Below are 19107 nucleotides of genomic sequence, written 5' to 3'. Positions count from 1 at the left end.
AGTCCCAGTTCTACTTGAAAGGAAAGAAAATAATAAGGTAGTTGTTTGTGTCTTTCTGTGTGTGTGTGAAATAAATCAACTCACAGCCACAGAAAAGAGTGACAGGCTCTTCTAGCTGAATGGTACTGAACTATTACAAAGGTTACCCTCAGAACCGATAATTTGACTTGAAAAAAAAAAGTTGGCATCATCTAAGTTTGAAAATGAATACGTTCTCTCTGTCGTACCAGAAAAAAATAAAGAAATGCCCTCACTTAGGGACTTACTGAAAATTGAGAAAAGGAAAATAAAAATGTTTCTAGCTTAAGTAGAAAAACTCTAGTGCAGGGCCTCTTCCTCAACCCCTTTGTTCAGGTCCCTATAGTGTCGGGGCAGTAGGTCTGAGGCCTGGTCAAGTCGACTCCTAACCATCTACTGCATCTGTCAACTGGACCCCAGCAGCCACTTAGGTGAATGAGTTGCCCGCAGGTGGGTGGGATCCTCCTTCCATTAAAGGGACATTCACTGCATGTTTGCAGGTCATGAGTAGGTGCAGATGATCCCCAGAGAGAGACTGACATCAGATAAACATACCCACATATCACTTACACCACCTAGAGGAGGTGCTTAATATTTTAAAAGCAAGTTCAAATATTCAGAGGCATTTCTTTTTTCCATGTGCAGGTGACAAAATATTTTGTGAATCACTTATAGCTTAAAAAAGGAGTTATTTGGTCAAAGGATTTGGTTACTTTTGTAGCTACAAGTGGATGTCATTCGCTGGCCTACAGGGTCATAGTCCTTTTCAAGGTGACGTCAGTTTTGGAGAGGTGTATAAGCATTTTCGTGTAGAATTTCATTTCATCCTGGTTTAGCTGTTCTCTGAAAATACTCCCTTGATTGTAGTATGGCAACTGTCTCAGCATCTGTCGCGTTTAATTGTGAAATGGATGTGTGTAGAACAGACTTCTCTCTGGCAACTCTGAGTCCCATCATTTAGAGCTAGCAAAGTTCTTAGCAATCATCTGGTCCAGATTTCTCATGTTTCAGATGACAAAAGAAGTCAGGAAAGGTGCAGGGACTTGATCATATTGCTGGTAAGTGGCAGAGCCATAGACAGAGGCTAAGACTTCAATCTCCGGGCTCCCTTTGCCAGACCTGGCCTTCTGAGAAGATCACAATGTAGCATCAGAGTTACCCTCTCCTTCCCTTCAATGTGAAATCTGTATCCCAGTGTCCTTAACCAGGATCCTCTTCTTCACCCATTGACCTCTCCTGCTTTTCAATCCATTCTGCTGTGTTTTCTTCTATACCTCGTCTCTTTCCAAGTCTTTTCACAACAGTACTGCTGAGGGTCCAACATGACAATATTTTCTATATTGATGTATCTTGTTCTATTGAATCTAGTAATTTAAGAAAAAAAAAAGATTTACCACAAACAAGCGGTGATTTATTCCAGATATGTGCTAAAACAAAACAGTTAATGTAATCCATCCATCACAAATGGCAACCCACCTCAGTATTCTTGCCTGGAGAATCCCCATGGACAGAGGAGCCTGGTGGCTACAGTCCATGGGGTGGCTACAGTCCACGGACATGACTGAAGTGACTTAGCACACATGACCACCACCCATCACATCAACAAGCCAAATAAGAAAAATCAGCCTTACAGTCATTCCAATTAATGCAGAAAAAGCATTTGATAAAATCCAAGACCCATTCATGACACAAACACTCAAAAAATTAAGAATAAAGTTTCCTCAACTTGATAGTGTTAGTCACTTAGTCATGTCTGACTCTCTGTGACCCCATGGACTATAACCTACCAGGCTCCTTGGTCCATGGGATTCTCCAGGCAAGAATACTGGAGTGGATTGCCTTTTCCTTCTCCAGGGGATCTTCCCAACCCAGGGATTGAACCTGGGTCTCCCACACGGCAGGCAGATTCTTTATCTTCTGAGCCACCAGGGAAGCCCTGATGAAAAAGGAAAATATGTAAAAAACATACAGCTAGCTTTCATAATGGTGAGAATATGGATGTTTTCTCCTTAAGATGCTCTCTTATTACTCCTATTCAATATAATACTGGAGATCTTAGCTAGTGCCGTAAGGCAAGAAAAAGATACAAGGTTTGCAGATTGGAAAGAAAGAAAGAAAAACACTCTTCTTTGCTTTTTTGCCTATTTATTGCTCTCAGCTTGTTCTGCATTTTAATGCTCATTTGAGGTTGATTTTATTAGAAGGTTTTGGCTAACTTCATACATTCATTCTTGATTATGAGAGTTTTTTTCCCTCTTGGGAGAATATACTTTTTATAATAGGGCTCCATAGAAAGAGTTAAGCATGGTTTTAGGGCTACACAAATGGGAGGCTGGTTGGGCGAGAAAATGATAAATTTTGAGGTGAATTATTTCTTAATTCTCATCCCAGCCTGCCTCTCACTTCCTGTTACTGAAACTTTCTGACCCTTCAGCTTCTGAAGTCAGAAGACAAGAGTCATAATATCTGCTTTGTAATTTTGTTGTGAGGATTAAATATGGTAAAATAATATGTCACCTTTACTAAAAACATATCCAGGACATCTTATTGTTGTAGTGATGAAACCTCAGTGAAAAAAAAATGATGGGAACTAAGACCTGGGGGAAACATGAAGAAGGGCTCAAGGAGAAAGAAGTGTCAACAGTTGAGGTTGGCCTTGATGGGTGATTAAGAGAGCAACAATAAAGCTAATCAGTGTTGCTACAGAGGGAATGTTCTAGAGCCTTCCTAGGTGGCCAATGGGTTGGGTGGTCCGCAGCATAGCAGTGATTTATACACTCGTTTACCCTTGGTTCAGAGATATTTTGGGTGATGCTCCCTAGGACTCAGTGTGGAGAATGGACTATTTGAGCCTGGGGCTCCTCACTGTGCAGAACTAGACATTTCCAGCTGCTTGCCAATCCCTGATTCCCATCCAGATTCTATAGTCCTGTCTGTAATGTGTTCCTTGTATCCTCCCCAACTTCTGCAGTTGCCGCCGCAGGAGTAGAGTTTCTCTGTCAAGGCTCTCCCATCGTCCTATCTCTGATGATTCAGCCATTTGCTTAAAGGTTTTGCAGAGAACAGGAAAAGGTCTCCTACAATGGCCCAAAGTGAAAGTAGCTAGAGGTGGTAGTTGAGGAGAACACAGGCAGGACAATCTGAGGTATGACCCCCTTAGAGCTATCAAAGCATGGAGTCTGAACCTTGCCCCTAGAAAGAGGAAATGCACAGTGTAACTCTTCATCTCATAAAGAGTCATAAAATTATCCTTGTCTCATCACTTACTCAAGTACCTTTGTAACAATTATACTCTGTGGAAATATAATACCCGAAACTCTCAGTTCAGAAATAAGCTACCCATACCCTGACGCATTGCCTGTGAAGATGATTGTCTCCTCTCACTTGCTCGCTTTCTCAGAGATAACACACAGTGACTATTATTTCATTCTAAGCTTTCCTATGTCCTTTCTTGCTTAACATTTATTTATTAAATAAATATATTTATTTATTTTTGGCCGCCTTGGGTCACAGTTGTGGCATGTGGGCTCAGTAGTTGCCCTGAAGCACGTGGGATGGTAATTCCCCAGCCAGAGATCGAACCCACATCCCCTGTATTGGAAGGCAGATTCTTAACAACTAGACCACCAGGGAAGTCCCTTGCTTTGCCTTTAGACTGCTCTTGAAAGTTTCTTTTTCTTTTCTGATCTTCTGCTTAGTCGTCCATTAAATATTAAAGTGAAGTATGAAGTCTCTATTATTATTTCGTTCTCCCTTTCATTCCATCAGTTTTGCGGGCTCTGTTTTTAGGTGCCTGTATATTTATAACTTGTTACGTCTTCCTGATGGATTTACCCACTAGTGAATTTTCCACTTCAGTTATTGTGCTTTTCAACTCCAGAATTTCTCTTTTTATCATAATTTATATCATGTAATTGATAATCTCTACTTTAGAAACATTTTACTCAGCCCTTCCTTTAATTTTTGATACATTTAAAAAAATTCTTTGAGTATGTTTTTATAGCTCTTTAAAAATCTTTAACGAGTCAAATGTCTAGGTTTTTACTGACTAATCCCACTCCTTCTATTGTGTATAAATTATACTTTCCTGTTTCTTTGCATGCCTTGTATTTTTTTAAATTGGATATTTTAAATAATGTAAGCAATTCTGGAAATCATATTCACCCCTTCTGTAGGGTTTGATGTTGTTACCATCAGTTGTTGTTTCTCTAGTGGCTTTTCTGGGCTAATTCTGCATAATCTGTATTTTTGGTTGTATATGGTCACTGAAATCTCTGCTTGGTTAATTTGATGGAAAGCTAATGATTGGACACAAGTTGCTTTTTTAATTTATTTTTTTGACACGTACTATACATGTACACTGCTATATTTATTTATTTATTTATTTTGGCTGTGCTGGGTCCTTGTTGCTGCACATGGGCTTTCTCTAGTTGCGAGAGCAGGGGTGGTGGTAGTGGCTACTCTCTAGTTGCATTGCCCAGGCTTTTCATTGCAGTGGCTTCTCTTATTGTGGAGCACAGGCTCTAAGTATACAGGCTTCAATAACTGCGCATAGAGGCTCTTTAGTTGTGGCATGCGAGTTTAGTTGTTGTGGCTTGCAGGCCCCGGAGCATGGGCATAGTAGTCGTAACACACAGGCTTAGTTGCTTCAGGGCATGTGGGACCTTCCCAGACCAGGAATTGAACCCATGTCTCCCGCATTGGCAGGTGAATTCCAATCCACTGCACCACCAGGAAAGTTCCACAGGTTTCTTTAAATGCATGAAACAGTAAGTCTATCAGTCTTTGCTTTCCCTCTGTGGGGATGTATGTATTTTGGGACATGCCTTCAATCCTCAGGCAGTTCAGTTCAGTCGCTCAGTTGTGTCAAACTCTTTGTGACACCATGGACTGCAGCATGCCAGGCTTCCCTGTCCATCACCGTCTCCCAGAGCTTGCTCAAACTCATGTTCATCAAGTCAGTGATGCCATCCAACCATCTCTTCCTCTGTCGTCCCCTTCTCCTCCTGCCTTCAATCTTTTCCAGTATCCAGGTCTTTTCCAATGAGTCAGCTCTTCACATCAGGTGGCAAAGTATTGGAGTTTCAACTTCAGCATCAGTCCTTCCAATGAATGTTCAGGACTGATTTCCTTTAGGATTGACTGGTTTGATCTTCTTGCAGTCCAGGGGACTCTCAAGAGTCTTCTCCAACACCACAGTTCAAAAGCATCAATTCTTCAGTGCTCAGCTTTCTTTATGGTCCAACTCTCACATCCATATATGACTACTGGAAAGACCACAGTTTTGACTGTACGGACCTTTGTTGGCAAAGTAATATCTCTCCTTTTTAATAGGCTGTCTAGGTTTGTCATAGGTTTTCTTCCAAAGAGCAAGTGTCTTTTAATTTCATGGCTGCATTCACCATCTGCAGTGATTTTGGAACCCAAGAAAATAAAGTCTGCCACTGTTTCCAGTGGTTCCCCATCTATTGCCATGAAGTGATGGGACAGGATGCCACAATCTTTGTTTTTTGAATGTTGAATTTTAAGCCAACTTTTTCACTCTCCTCTTTCACGTTCATAAAGAGGCTCTTTAGTTCTTGCAGTTTACAATTCTACCTTAGCCTTCCTCTCTGGCTTCCACAGAGACTCAAAGTCAGACAGAGGGGAGAGATTAGGGTCTTTTCAGGTCTTTCCTGGGCGTGTGCATGGCTCTGAAAATGCTCACAGTCTTCTAGATTCCCAGGAATATGTCAGAGCTTTTCCAAGACCCCTGTGGACATCTTGGAGAAGGAAATGGCAACCCACTACACTATTCTTGCCCAGAGAATCCTGTGGGCAGAGGAGCCTGGGAGGCTACAGTCCATAGGGTCACAAAGAATCAGACCTGACTGAAATGACTAAACACATGGGCATCTCATTTCCCAGCTTTTAAAAAAGTTTTTCAGTCAATCCCAAGCGCTGTTTCTACCTCAGGCATCTGCAATGTTAAACAACTGACATATATTGTCTTCTGTTTGTTTGCAAATGCCCTGGAAGTAAGGTTGTTTGAACAGAGTGAGTTTTGAGTAAGGTCACACAGTGATAACCTTGAGAAGAGTACTTTTCAGGATGCTTCTAGGCAGGTCAAAAGGTGACAATTCTCTGGGGTTAGGCTTAGAGGAGCTCCAGACCCTTTTCCCTCCCTCCAGCGGTTGCAAGGCCGATCATTTTCACTGTGATCGTTCACGGTGATCGTAGTTGTGGGGCTGTTAGTTTTCAAGGCTACAAGGGAGCTGGGGAAATGGGGATGGGACTAGGACAAGGAAAATGACAAGGCTCATTGTTCTTACTGAGATTCAGCAGGTTTTCCTGAGTAAGTGTATCTTGATGATTGCACATTTTTGGTTAATTTCCAGAGTTCTGTAAAAGTTGTTTTTGACAATTTTCCCAGTGTTCTCATTGCTTTTATGGGGGTGTGGATTGAGGTCCTTATTTCACCATTTCAGAAATGTTTCTACAGTGATTAGGTAATAGATGTGTGTGCCTGTGTATAAAGAAGTGAGGAGAGATCACAGGGTGGGTGTGAATATAGTTTAATTTGTAGACCAAGGCCACCATGGTAGGAGCAGTTTGTAGAAAGTTCCCCCCACCTCACTATAAAAGTACAGTTATCCTTTGATACACACTGGGAGTTGGTTCCAGGACCCCTCCCCACCTATGGACACCCCAATCTGCAAATGCTGGTCTCTTATATAAAATGGTTTATTTAGTAAAGTTGCCTCTCCATGTATAACCCACAGATATGGAGGTTTGACTGTAATAACTTCCTTGCTTGTATCTAAAATTCCAAGCTTTGGGAGCAGTTCTTATGGTGAGAATGGTGTGTGTGTGTGTGTACTACCTAGCTTGTTTTTTAAAATGCACATAACATAACCATGAGAAAGATAGGGAGAGTTCACCCAGTTGTTTCTTTGCTTAGCCAGAAGGAAATTCTCTGAATGAGAATTTGACCTGAGTAGAGGTGAGGGTTGTTGACAAGTCAGGAGGAGAGGGTAGGGGCCACAGAAGACAGGCGCTAAAGACAGAGATCTTCTATTTCCCAGATTTCCTGAAAACTCCCTCCGTGTATATTGGGAGGTGGGGTGTGTGTGTGTGTGTGTGTGTGCGCGCACACACACACACATCCATACAGATGTGTGTTTGCTCATGGTTAGAAGATCATGGAAGAGGAGGTATAGAGGCTCCTGGACTGTGGTCAACAGGAAAAAATGCATAACCTAAAAGCTGACAATTATGTTTTGACAGACTTTCTGAGGACTTTCCCTGGGAGGCAGCCTTTCAGATAGCTCTGAGGGACATTTCTGAAGTGGTAAGGGAGGAGCCCGGATATATAGAAGTTTTTGCAACAGAAACCAGGTGGTCGGCATCAAAGGATAATTGTTAATTTAAGAAAAACCAGACATCTCAAGTTAATGAACTTAGTGTTTTTCTCTGTATGGGAATACGCAAGACTTTGAGCTCATTGAAATCATTCCTTTGATATGCAACTTAGCTATCTAGGCAAGTGTCCTGTTTTTTTTCCATCCTGAATCCCCTCAGGGTACACAGTGGGGGTTGCTGAGGAGGCAGGGTGTTGAGGGGTGTTGACTGCAGTGGTTGATGGGCTGATGGACACCACATCCTTTGTTTACTGATTCAGCAAGCAACTGTAAGGAGATCAAACCAGTCAATCCTAAAGGAAATCAACCCTAAATATTCATTGGAAGGACTGATGCTGAAGTTGAAGCTCCAGTACTTTGGCCACCTGATGCAAAGGGCCAGTTCATTGGAAAAGACCCTGATGCTGGGAAAGATTGAAGGCAGGAGGAGAAGGGGATGACAGAGGAAGAGATGGTTGGAAGACATCACTGACTCAATGGACACGAGTTTGAGCAAACTCCGGGAGATGGTAAAGGACAGGGAAGCCTGACATGCTGCAGTCCATGGGATCTCAAAGAGTTGGACACAATTGAATGACTGAACCACAACAATGGCAGGCAACTTTCTTCATCCCCAACTGGAAGTCGGAAGGCAAGATAACCTGCTCTTCTAAGTCACGTGTCTCTGACTGTGTCCCTCTTTCTGCTTCAGTTTTAATGTCCATGAAAACAATGCTAATGAGCTAGTCTAAGGTATTTCTGGCCGGAAATTCTATAGACCAATGAGGTAGAAGTCTGCAAAATATAACAAATCACATTTAAAGTAAACTAGCAAGAGCTTGAAGGTTTTTCAAACATATTTTGGAAGTATTTTTCCCTTTTATATACACAAGGAAGCAAAAAAAAAAAAACCAAACAAAAAACCCTGCTGAGTTCCACACTAAGCTGTGACATCTTTTTAAAATATTTGTTTGGTTGCACCCAGTCTCAGTGGCAGCATGTGGGATCTAATTCCCTGACCAGGGATTGAACCCTGGTCGCCTGCATTGGGAGCATGGAGTCTTAGCTACTGAACCTCCAGGGAAATTCCTGAGCTGTGACATCTTTACTGTTTACCTTTAGTGTTGGAACAAATGTCCTCTTGCCTGCCTTTCTGGAGACAGAGCATGGTTAGTCCCCAGAAAGAAAGGTCTCATTAGATGTGGTTTGTCTCATTAGATGAGGGAAGCAGCCTCTTGCTCAGCTGAGTTCAGATTACATGCAGATAGGATGGGTCAGTCACCAACATAAGAAATGAAAGATGAATGACTGTGGAGGGCATAAATAAACACATTGGTAAATCTGAGGCAGGAGGAAGTTCAGACCCCCCAGGGTAGAGCAATTGGAGATTCATTCTCTATTGATCAAAACTCCAAGACAAGAATAGCAGGACAATTAAGGGAGGAGGTTCGTTCCTGAAGTCAGGAGACCTCCTCAACAACACCTGAGCAGAAAAGGCTCCTTGGAGGCCAAAGGGGAGTCATGTCAAGAGATGTTCTACCCATAGGCCTTTGCGGTAGAATCCATCTTGGCTAAGAGATACACATGCACACATGAGAGGATCCTGAGATACTCCAAATACTCCAAATATAGGCTGTGAACCAGGCAAATTATAATGACTGGCCAAAGGAAGTACAGAAGAAATACCTCATAAAAGTAACTCAAACTACCTCGAGAGTGAGACTTGGCAGCTTAGGGACTCTCCCTCTGAGTCTGCCCGTGTGTCTATCTATAAGTACTGGACTCTTTTCCTCCTGATAAATACTTCACTTGCTTCACTATTTTCCTTCTTTGTGAAAATTCTTTTCTGCAAAGCTGAAGGGCCAGGGCCCTTGTCACTGACCACTGGTCTAGTGGCTGGGATCTGGGGCTTTCACAGCCACGACCCAGCCTCAGTCTCTGGTTGGGAACCGAAGCCCTGCTCCAAGCCATTGCAGGCCAAGGCCACCTGAGATCATATCCTCTTACCTGAGAGCTGATCAGGTGTTCTGCTGACATCAGGAGTTGGGTTTTTAACACCACAGAATATTTGCACACAATTGGAACTGAAATTCACACTGATGAACTCAGACTCTCTCAGTTGCCCCTAATTTCCAGGAGGATTAATTTATCAGCCTACGTTTTATCTCCAAGGCTAATTCTACTTCAGGCAATATAGTAAGTTAAATAAATTTCCTGCAGGGCCTTAGCCACCTTGCAGCACCCCCTGAAAGCTCCTGGCTTGTGTTGAGTGCCTGCTTTCTGCTCTGCTCTTTGGTCCACATTTACTCTCAAAGTCTCCATTCACGGGCAGAGGCAAATGACCAATCTTCCCAAGAATATTTTCAAATGAAGAGGGACAAAGTAACAAAGTATCAAGAACAGCAGAGAAATGACATCCGATGGGCTGATCTTCATTGTTCTGTCATGGTTGTCAAGGGAGCTGTGATGGGAGGACGGGGAGACCACATCACAGCCTGGGAGTGACTAGTATCATGATTGATTATTGATGTCTGCTATGGGTCAGCAGGAGTTACCATAGTAAACATGACACATGGCTGAGCCTGGTGTACAAGGCAGGTATCTGCTCTGCAGATCGTCTGAGCTGGGTTTGAGTATGAGCTCTGCCACTGACTTACAAACTTCATTATTGAGGGAACGAAAGAGAAGATGTGGATTACATGAGAAGATGTGTGTAAAATATTCAGAAGAGTGTGGGATGAGAAAGCGATTCTGCCTCCTTAGCTTGTGAATTCTTAAACCAATCATATTCATCTTTGTGTTCTGGCAATTCTCAATTTGTTGAATTCATGTATGTTGCATAGAGAAACAGTTTCAAGGAAAGAATCTACTGGTCAAATCGGAAGGCTCAGTTCAACAAACAGGGAAAAATCTGTGTGGTCATTGGGGCTTTCCTACAGGACCCTGAATCTGCCCTTTATAGGTTTTCCCTCCAATTTTTTTAAACTTAAAAAATTGTTATCAAAGTAAAATGAATACACAGAGAAGTACACAAATCATAAGGGGACACAGCTCCATGAATTCTCACATATGTAACCACAACCCACATAAAAATGGAAGCTACAGGGACTTTCCTGGTGGTCCAGTGAATAAGACATTGAGCTCCCAATGCAGGGAACCTGGGTTTGATCCCTGGTGAGGGAACTAGATCTCACATGCCACAAAGAAAACCCAATGCAACCAAATAACTAAAAATAAATAAATATATATATTTTAAATGGAAGCAACACCAGCTCCCCAGAATGCTGATATACCTTCCTCCCATTGTCAGCTATTCCCTCCCTGCAAAGACACCCAGACACCCTTAACCTGACTTTTTTTTTTAAGGCTTACTTATTTACTTGTTTTTGGCTGCCCGGGTCTTTACTGGGGCACTCAGGCTACTCTCTAGTTGCAGTGCGTGGGCTTCCCATTGCGATGGCTTCTCTTGTTGTGGAGCACGGCTCTAGGCAATGGGGCTCAGTAGTTGCAGTGCATGGGCTTAGTTGCTCCGCAGCATGTGGAATCCTCCCTGACGAGGGATTGAACCCATGTCCCCTGCACTGGAAGGCAGATTCTTAACCACTAGGCCACCAGGGAAACCCCTGACTTTTAACATTATGTGTTAATTTTGTTCTACATTTTCTGATATTCAACTATGTTGTTTCATGGAGTTATGATTTGTTCATTTTTATTTCAGGAAATGAATATACCATAATTTGTTCATTTATTTACCTGATGGACCGTTCGGTTGTTTCCAGTTTGGGGCTATTACAAATAGAGTTGCAATGAACATGGTTTTTGGAGTCTTTGATCTGTATTTCTGTGGGACGTGAGTAAAATTGTGGAGTGAAATTGCCAAGTCACAGGGAATGTTTGTGTTCGATGTTAGCAAGTACCACTAAAAAGCTGTTCAAAGTTGTCGTACCAATTTACATCCCCGCAGCAGTGTCTGCAAGTCCTCACTGCCCTGCATCTTTGTCAATACTTGTCATTGTCAGTCTTTTTAATTTTAGCCATTCTGGTGGAATGTATAATATTATTTATTTTTATTTTAATTTGCATTTCCCTGATGACTAATGCTGATGAACCTCTTTTCACATATTTATTGGCCTTTGGAATATTCCCCTTTTCTGAATTCTCCTCTTACTTTTTAAGACTGTGCTTTACAGTTGGAATTTTTAATTTTTAATGTGTGCATGCTAAGTCACTTCGGGCATGTCCAACTCTTTACAACCCTACGGGCTGTAGCCCACTAGGCTCCTCTGTCCATGAAATTCTCCAGGCAAGAATACTGGAGTGGGTTGCCATTCCCTTCTTCAGAGGATCTTCCCGACCCAGGGACTGAACCTAGGTCTCCTGCATTGCAAGCAGGTTCTTTACCATATGAGCTACAGGGACATTTCTAAATAATAATAATGTAGTTATTAAACACAGTCAGGGACCTTTAGTTCTTTCTCAAGGGCTATAGACAACATTCTGAGCCATATACTGTGATCTGTTTTATAGATAGCAGAACACCAGGTGGAGAAGTTAACTACATGATGACCAGACTGTACCCAGGATGTGAGCTGCCACAATTCTGAAAATTGAAAGTAAAGAAACGGGAACAAATGGACCCTAGAACATGAAGATTAACTGTTCCTAAAACAGCCAAGCTGGTGCTGATCAGACTCAGTTCAGTTCAATTCAGTCGCTTAGTCGTGTCCGACTCTTTTCGACCCCATGAACTGCAGCATGCCAGTCTTCCCTGTCCATCACCAACTCCCAGAGTTTACTCAAACTCATGTCCATTGAGTCGGTGATGCCATCCAACCATCTGATCCTCTGTCGTCCCCTTCTCCTTCCGCCTTCAATCTTTCCCAGCATCAGGGTCTTTTCCAGTGAGCCAGTTCTTTGCATCAGGTGGCCAAAGTATTGGAGTTTCAGCTTCAGCATCAGTCCTTCCAATGAACACCCAGGACTGATTTCCTTTAGGATGGACTGGTTGGATCTCCTTGCAGTCCAAGGGACTCTCAAGAGTCTTCTCCAACATCACAGTTCAAAAGCATCAATTTTTCGGTGCTGATGAGACTACTGGTGACCAATTTGAAGATGACTGTTAGAGATGACTGTGCTGTTTCTGCACATAGCACCCCACCTCCGACTCTGTCTATAAAAGCTCTCGGCCCCCTGCTTGTTGGTGAGTGGGGCACTGGGGGTAGTGACGTTTGGGCAAACATCTGCCACCCTCCCCCTGCTTCAGTTGCCAGCATCTGAAATAAAGTAAACTTTCCTTTCCACCAACCTGGCCTGTTTATTGGCTTTTGAGAGGCAAGCAGCCAGAACCCACACACTCTTTTCAGTAACAATACAACAACATGAATCAGCCATAAGTATATATATGTCCCCTGCCTCTTGAACCTCCCTCCACCCTGCATCTCATAACCACCACTCTAGGTTGTTACAGAGCACTGAATTGAGCTCCCTGTGTTATACATGAACTGACCTTTTCGTTGGACTCTTTGTCTCCTGGATGCCTCACCTTTAGCTCACGAATCTGCACCTTGTAACCAGTAGGATGCCCCCAGTCACCAACCCTGAGCCCTGCTCAGACCCCACAGTTTGAAAGCATTTAGTTCCATCCATCGTCCTTTGGGATTTATTCCCAGAATGTAAGCATGAGTCAGCACCAAGAAAAAAAAATTGTTTTTTGTTTCCTGGAATTAAAAAATATCCCATGGACCCTGGATTATGTGGTGAGCATTCCTAAATACTGGATTTCTAAAAATTCATCGTAGTTGATAACCAGGATGATGATACAAAATCCTGAGAGTTTCATAAAGCAGTGTAGTAAAAGCTGAAATTATGAGCATTCATTTAAGCAGTTTTCCATAGAAGAGGGGGCGGGCTCACCTTGGGCTAATTTGTACATTCAGAAAAATGACTGAGCATGTGCTGTGTGCCTCTGATGAGCTGTCAGCACATATAAATGTTGTCTGGCTTGTGCCTATTAATTCCCATCTCAGCGGCAAATAGAATCTTTGCTACTGAGTAGTTTTTAATCAGTCTGTGACATCTGTATCTAAAGAAATTGGTTTAATCTCGAGAAAAATATCACAGTTGGTATGGCTCACAGTTATACCAATGTCCTTTAATATTCACATCTTTGAAGGATGCTTGGGACTACATTCTATCCCCTGACACACAAAAGGTCACACGATGCTGTGATGACATTGATGGTGACTCGGACCTAGTGCTTCAGCTAATGACCAGGCAGTGACATGCCAGCCCAAGAAAGCTGGAGCACTCAAGACTCACAGAGAAAAACTCCTGCTGTTTACCCACCCCTTAGCTTTTCTTTATAGTTTAATTAGATTCCATATAAAATAAATCTACCTTCTCTTGTGCACTGTCAGCAAAAGCAGAATGTTCACAAGCCGTCTTCTGAGTTGCTGATTTTACCTGGAGAGCAGTTGAACCTAAGATTTTCTAGATTCCTTTTTTTTTTTCCCCAAATCAACCTCCTCTTATTTCATTAGTGTCTTTGAAAAGATTTCTAACAGATACGCAAAGGGACACACTGTCCTTTTGATAAGAGCACAAGGCTTTCTGGGTAAGGACATGAGTCCGAACCCTGGCACTATTTTTGGAAATTCGTGATAGGAAAGTACTATGTGTACCTCATAAAATGATTTTGTGGGCTTAAAATAGTAATTCAAGGGTCAAATTTATCTTTACTGATAAAATAATCAGAAGTAGATAAACACTTTATGTACAGGACATGAGATAGAAATTAACCTTTAGCAATGCCCTTATTTAGCTCAACCCCATCACTTGTCACTCAACACTGCAGATAAAGGTGGCCCAACCACCCCCTAGTGAAGTATCTACTTCTCTACCTCTATCACAATATGCCCACCCCCCAAATCCCCCACTCATTGCTTCCCCTAACTCACCATCCCAGGAAATGGCAACTCCATATATCCAGCTTTCCTTGTAGCTCATCTGGTAAAGAATCCACCTGCAATGTGGGAGACCTGGGTTCAGTCCCTGGGTTGGGAAGATCCCCTGGAGAAGGGAAAGACTATCCACTCCAGTATTCTGGCCTAGGGAATTCCATGGACCCTATAGTCCATGGGGTCACAAAGAGTCGGACACGACTGAGCAACTTTCACTTCACTTAGGACCCCAATCTGGAGGTCATCTTTGACTCCTCTTTCTCAATCACACCCCCCGGCGAGTGCATCCAAAATGTCTTCCATGCTGCAAATACTTCCCAAATCTGACTGCTCTCTCCATCTCCACTGCTATGCTCCTGGTTTAAGCTTCCCTCTACTGCTACCCCTGGGGCTTCCCTGGTGGCTCAGTGGTAAAGAATCCGCCTACCAATGCAGGAGACGTGGTTCGATCCCTGGGTCGGGAAGACTCCCTGGAGAAGGAAATGGCAAACCATTCCAGTATTTCTGACTGAGAAATCCTATCGACAGAGGAGCCTGGCCGGCCACAGTCCATAGCGTTGCAAAAGAGCCAGACACAGCTTAGCAACTAAATAACAACAATCAAACAACAAGCACTTCCCCTGCCTGCTTTTCTTGGCAGTCCGTCTCTCCATCCACACTGATCTTCTTAAGATGCTAATTCAATTGTATCATTAGTTGGCTTTCCCTCTGGAAGAAAAAAAAAAATCCAGGCTCCAAACTGTGGTGCACAGTCCTGGTTCTCTCTGGCTCCCTCTTGTTCCTGTTCCTGCTGCCAAGTTGGGTTTCTTTCAGCTTCATGAACCAGCTCCTACAAATAAATACAAAGAAGCTAATAACACAATAGAACAGGCAGTGGCTCAGGGACTGAGTTCACTGCACTGCAAAATGTTGGCAATGATCTTGGAGGGGGAGAGGAAAAGCTGGATTCTGCAGCAAATTTAAAGTTTGGTTTAAGGCAAATCTTTCAATGAAGGGGCTTAGTGGGGATTGAGTAAGACTTATGATACACCAGGATTTGGTTAGGTGGAAGCAGCAAGGCAAGTATTTTGAGGCAAAGGGTTTTAGAGCTTGAAGTGTTGGTGATTTTTATTAAAGAATTGATGGATTTTTCAGGAAGATTCTGTAGTGGATAATCAAATTATTTACCTGGAAAGGCATGTCCTGGAATAGTAAAGCAATGGAAGGGAAGACAAGGGAATAGTGAAGTCTGTGGAGTCTACACTGGGATTGTAGGGTGTGTGTATATGTGTGAGGGTTGTTTCATCTCAGGTTCAAGCTGCGTATGAAGGTGGGTTGTTTTGGTTCTCAGAATAATCAGCTCACAGAAAAGAAAATATACATGTCTCTGAAGTATACAAAAAGATGCTCAGTTTGATTCATGATGAGAAATACATTTGAAAACTACACTGAGATTTTTTTTTCACTTATTAGATTTTCAAAGATCAAAATGTTTGATAGAATCTTATGATGGAGAGGAAAACAGGGGATCCTACACATTTTCTCCTAATTTGTTTAAGTCATTAAAAAAAATCTTCCATATGGAACTGAAAATATGAAGTGTTTTTTTATGTCAGCAAAGCCAGTGTGGGCATTGCCATGGGGGAATGCATTAGAGCTATATCATGATGTTTTATTTCATGGTCCTGGAGTGAATTTAGGAGCAAAGGGGAGGTCTGGAATTGAACCTCCTGATTTTCAAGCCAGTAGATATAGATTCCTTCTTGAAAACAGTCCTGTCTTCCAGTATGGTACATTTGTCATAATAACAGCAAGTTGAAACTAAAAACAATTATTGAGTTTAACTTAGTTCTCATGTTCTCAGGAGTCTTTGTGAAAAGATCTGATTTCCATTTGGTGGTAGCTGAAGTGCTTTATGAAATATTTATAGAGGAAAGATATGCTTCCTTGCTGTGTTTTTACTCAAGACTTCTCATTTAAACTTGCCCTAGATCAAATCAATATTAGAGTAATAATGTAAAAGAAATTAAAACTGTTTTAAACAGCTGTTAGAATAATGGTTTGATTCAAATCAGGGCAAGTCTAGTGGGAAGAAAGTAAATGTGAGCATATCTTAAACATGGCATTTAGGAATTGTTCAGTGATAATTCAGAGTAAAATAACGTGGATATATACGCTAAAATGGGCTTCTCTGGTGGCTCAGATGGTAAAGAATCTACCTGTAATACGAGAGATCTGTGTCCAATCCCTGGGTTTGGAAGATCTGCTGGAGAAGGGCATGGCAACCCACTCTCGTATTCTTGCTTGGAGAATCCCCATGGACAGAGGAGCCTGGTGGGCTACAATCCATGGGGTCTCAAAGAGTCGGACACAACTGAGGGACTAAGCACGCAGCATAAATGCTAAAACACTTCAATGACTAATTACAAAAAGGGTACTACTAATTAAAAGAGTAAGAAGTAGTTCTGGTACTTATGACTGGAATGTATGCAAATCATATTTATCCTTTGTGAAAACTCTTCAAAGGCACTTAAAACTCCCATGTAGTTAGTATGTACATTTTTACATTGCCTTTTGATTTGATTGCCTCTTAAATTGGCTTCCCTGGTTGCTCAAAAAGTAAAGAATCAGCACACAATGTGGGAGACCCAGGTTCGATCCCTGGATCAGGAAGATCTCCTAGAGAAGGAAATGGCAACCCACTCCAGTATTCTTGTCTGGGAAATCCCAAGGACAGTGGAGCCTGGCAGGCTACAGTCCATAGGGTCACAAAAGGGTCAGACACAGCTGAGTGACTTTTGCTTTCAGACATTTAAGCAGGAAATACTGAGAGTGGAGGAAAGGCAGAAGGAGCCTTACTGCAAGAGCGTATGCGGTGGGATTCAGAGGACTGGGATCTCGCTCGGGTTCTGGGCTGCCCAGTCTGGAGCAGTGGTTCATTTCCTCAGTGCCTCATCTTGCTCCTCAGAAAAGATGGTCAAAGTCCCATCCCATTTTCACATCCTATGACTCTGCAAGGCAGGAGCAGTAGTGCATCTTACAAGGAAAGCAAGTGAGCAACAAAACTAAACCTTCCAGAGCCTCTGCCAACAACCAAAGCCCAGCAGTCACTGTGCACACATTACATGTTCACTCATACATATACATGATACATACTAATAGTACATCCATCATAGACACATGACATCGCATTCATAATACACATCGAATATCCATACATGAGTGCTTCCCAGGTGGTGATAGTGGTAAAGAGCTCGCCTGCCAATGAAGGAGACATAAAAGATGTGGGTTTGATCCTTGGGTTGGGAAGATCCCCTGGAAGAGGAAATGGCAACCCACGCCACTGTTCTTGCCTGGAGAATCCCATGGATGGAGGAACTTGCTGGGCTACAGTCCATGGGGCCACAGAGTCAGACACTACTGAAGTGACTTAGCATGCATGAACATCCATATATGAAACATGCATAATATAGACATAGAGATATGATGCACACACATCACAGATGCATTACATATATACATGTGTACGTATATATATACCATATATGTTTGTGTGTGTGCTCAGTCACTCAGTCGTATCTGACTGTTTGCAACCCCATGGACTGTGGCCCATCAGGCTCCTCTGTCTATAGGATTTCTCAGTCAAGAATACTTGAATGGGTTGCCATTTCCTCCTCCAGGGGATCTTCCTGACCCAGGGATCGAACCCACATCTCTTGCATCTTCTGCATTGGCAGGCGTATTCTTTACCACTGAACCACCTGGGAAGCCCATATACCGTGTGTGTGTGTGTGTGTACACATATGGGCTTCCCTGGTGGCTCAGACAGTAAAGAATCTGCCTGCAATGTGGGGGACCTGGGTTCGATCCCTGGGTTGGAAAGATACCCTGGAGAAGGGAACAGCTACCCACTCCAATATTCTGGCTTGGAGAAGTCCATGGACAGAGGAGCCTGGCAAGCTATAGTCCATGGGGTCACAAAGAGTCAGACATGACTGAGTGACTTGCACAGCACAGCATACACACACACACACACACACACACACACATGAACATATATATTTATATGGCAGTATCTACCCAGTATTAGACCTGCATTGCAGGAGATTCCTATAGCAGATGCAGAATGCAGGTTCAAAGTGCAGGCTCTTCAGCCAGAATCCTCTCTGTGAGTCCTGGCCACTCTACTTGTTGTGTGACTTTAGATCTTTTTCCAAATTTTCTGGTCCCAGTGCAGTGAGCCTTTCTCATCAAGTTTTCTGAAAGGCTTGCACTGATCAGTGAAGAAGCTGAGCTTGTCCGCCTGGACATGACCATGAGGAAGAGTTGGCCCCAGTTGGCACCCAACTCACATGCTGCACCCCTGGGCAGAAGTCTTTAGATCTTTTACTTAACCTCATTGCCCCTCAATTTTGTCCTTTTAAAATTGGGAACAAATCCTGGTTTGTACCTCATTGTGCTAGCATTAGGATTCAAAGAGATAATATGTGAAATATACTCATATTAATGCTAATTACCATATTAATGGTACCATATTAACAGAAGTTGGTGATGGACAGGGAAGTCTGGCATGCTGAAGTCCATAGGGTCGCAAAGAATTGGACACAACTGAGTGACTGAACTGAACTGACCACATTAATGGCTCTTATCATCCCATTTAATTCTCCCAACATCTTTATAAAGTATAATATTGGTTCAAAATCTCAGGGACTTCTTGGGTGAAATGTGAAACTGGCCCTATAACCCAGAGGGCAAGGCAAAACAGATGAAGG

At 42.7% G+C, this 19107-nt stretch overlaps 1 long non-coding RNA gene across 2 annotated transcripts; it reads right to left on the bottom strand.

Moving 5' to 3' along the window:
• Nucleotides 1-580: 580 nt before the first annotated feature.
• On the bottom strand, nt 581-9839 carry LOC145543565 (uncharacterized). Of its 2 annotated transcripts, XR_014080870.1 has the most exons (3): nt 9405-9839; nt 1806-1954; nt 581-1382 (listed from the first exon to the last, which is right to left on the bottom strand). It is a non-coding gene; the product is annotated as an uncharacterized LOC145543565 (long non-coding RNA). The 2 variants fall into 2 exon arrangements; XR_014080869.1 differs by lacking the exon at nt 1806-1954.
• Between the last annotated feature and the right edge of the window lie 9268 nt (nt 9840-19107).

Source organism: Giraffa tippelskirchi, chromosome 3 (genome assembly GCF_054371585.1).
Source record: "Giraffa tippelskirchi isolate mGirTip1 chromosome 3, T2T-mGirTip1v1.2.pri, whole genome shotgun sequence".
Taxonomy (NCBI): Eukaryota; Metazoa; Chordata; class Mammalia; order Artiodactyla; family Giraffidae; genus Giraffa; species Giraffa tippelskirchi.
Note: the sequence above shows the minus strand (reverse complement) of the source record. Positions and strands in the feature narration are given on the sequence as shown.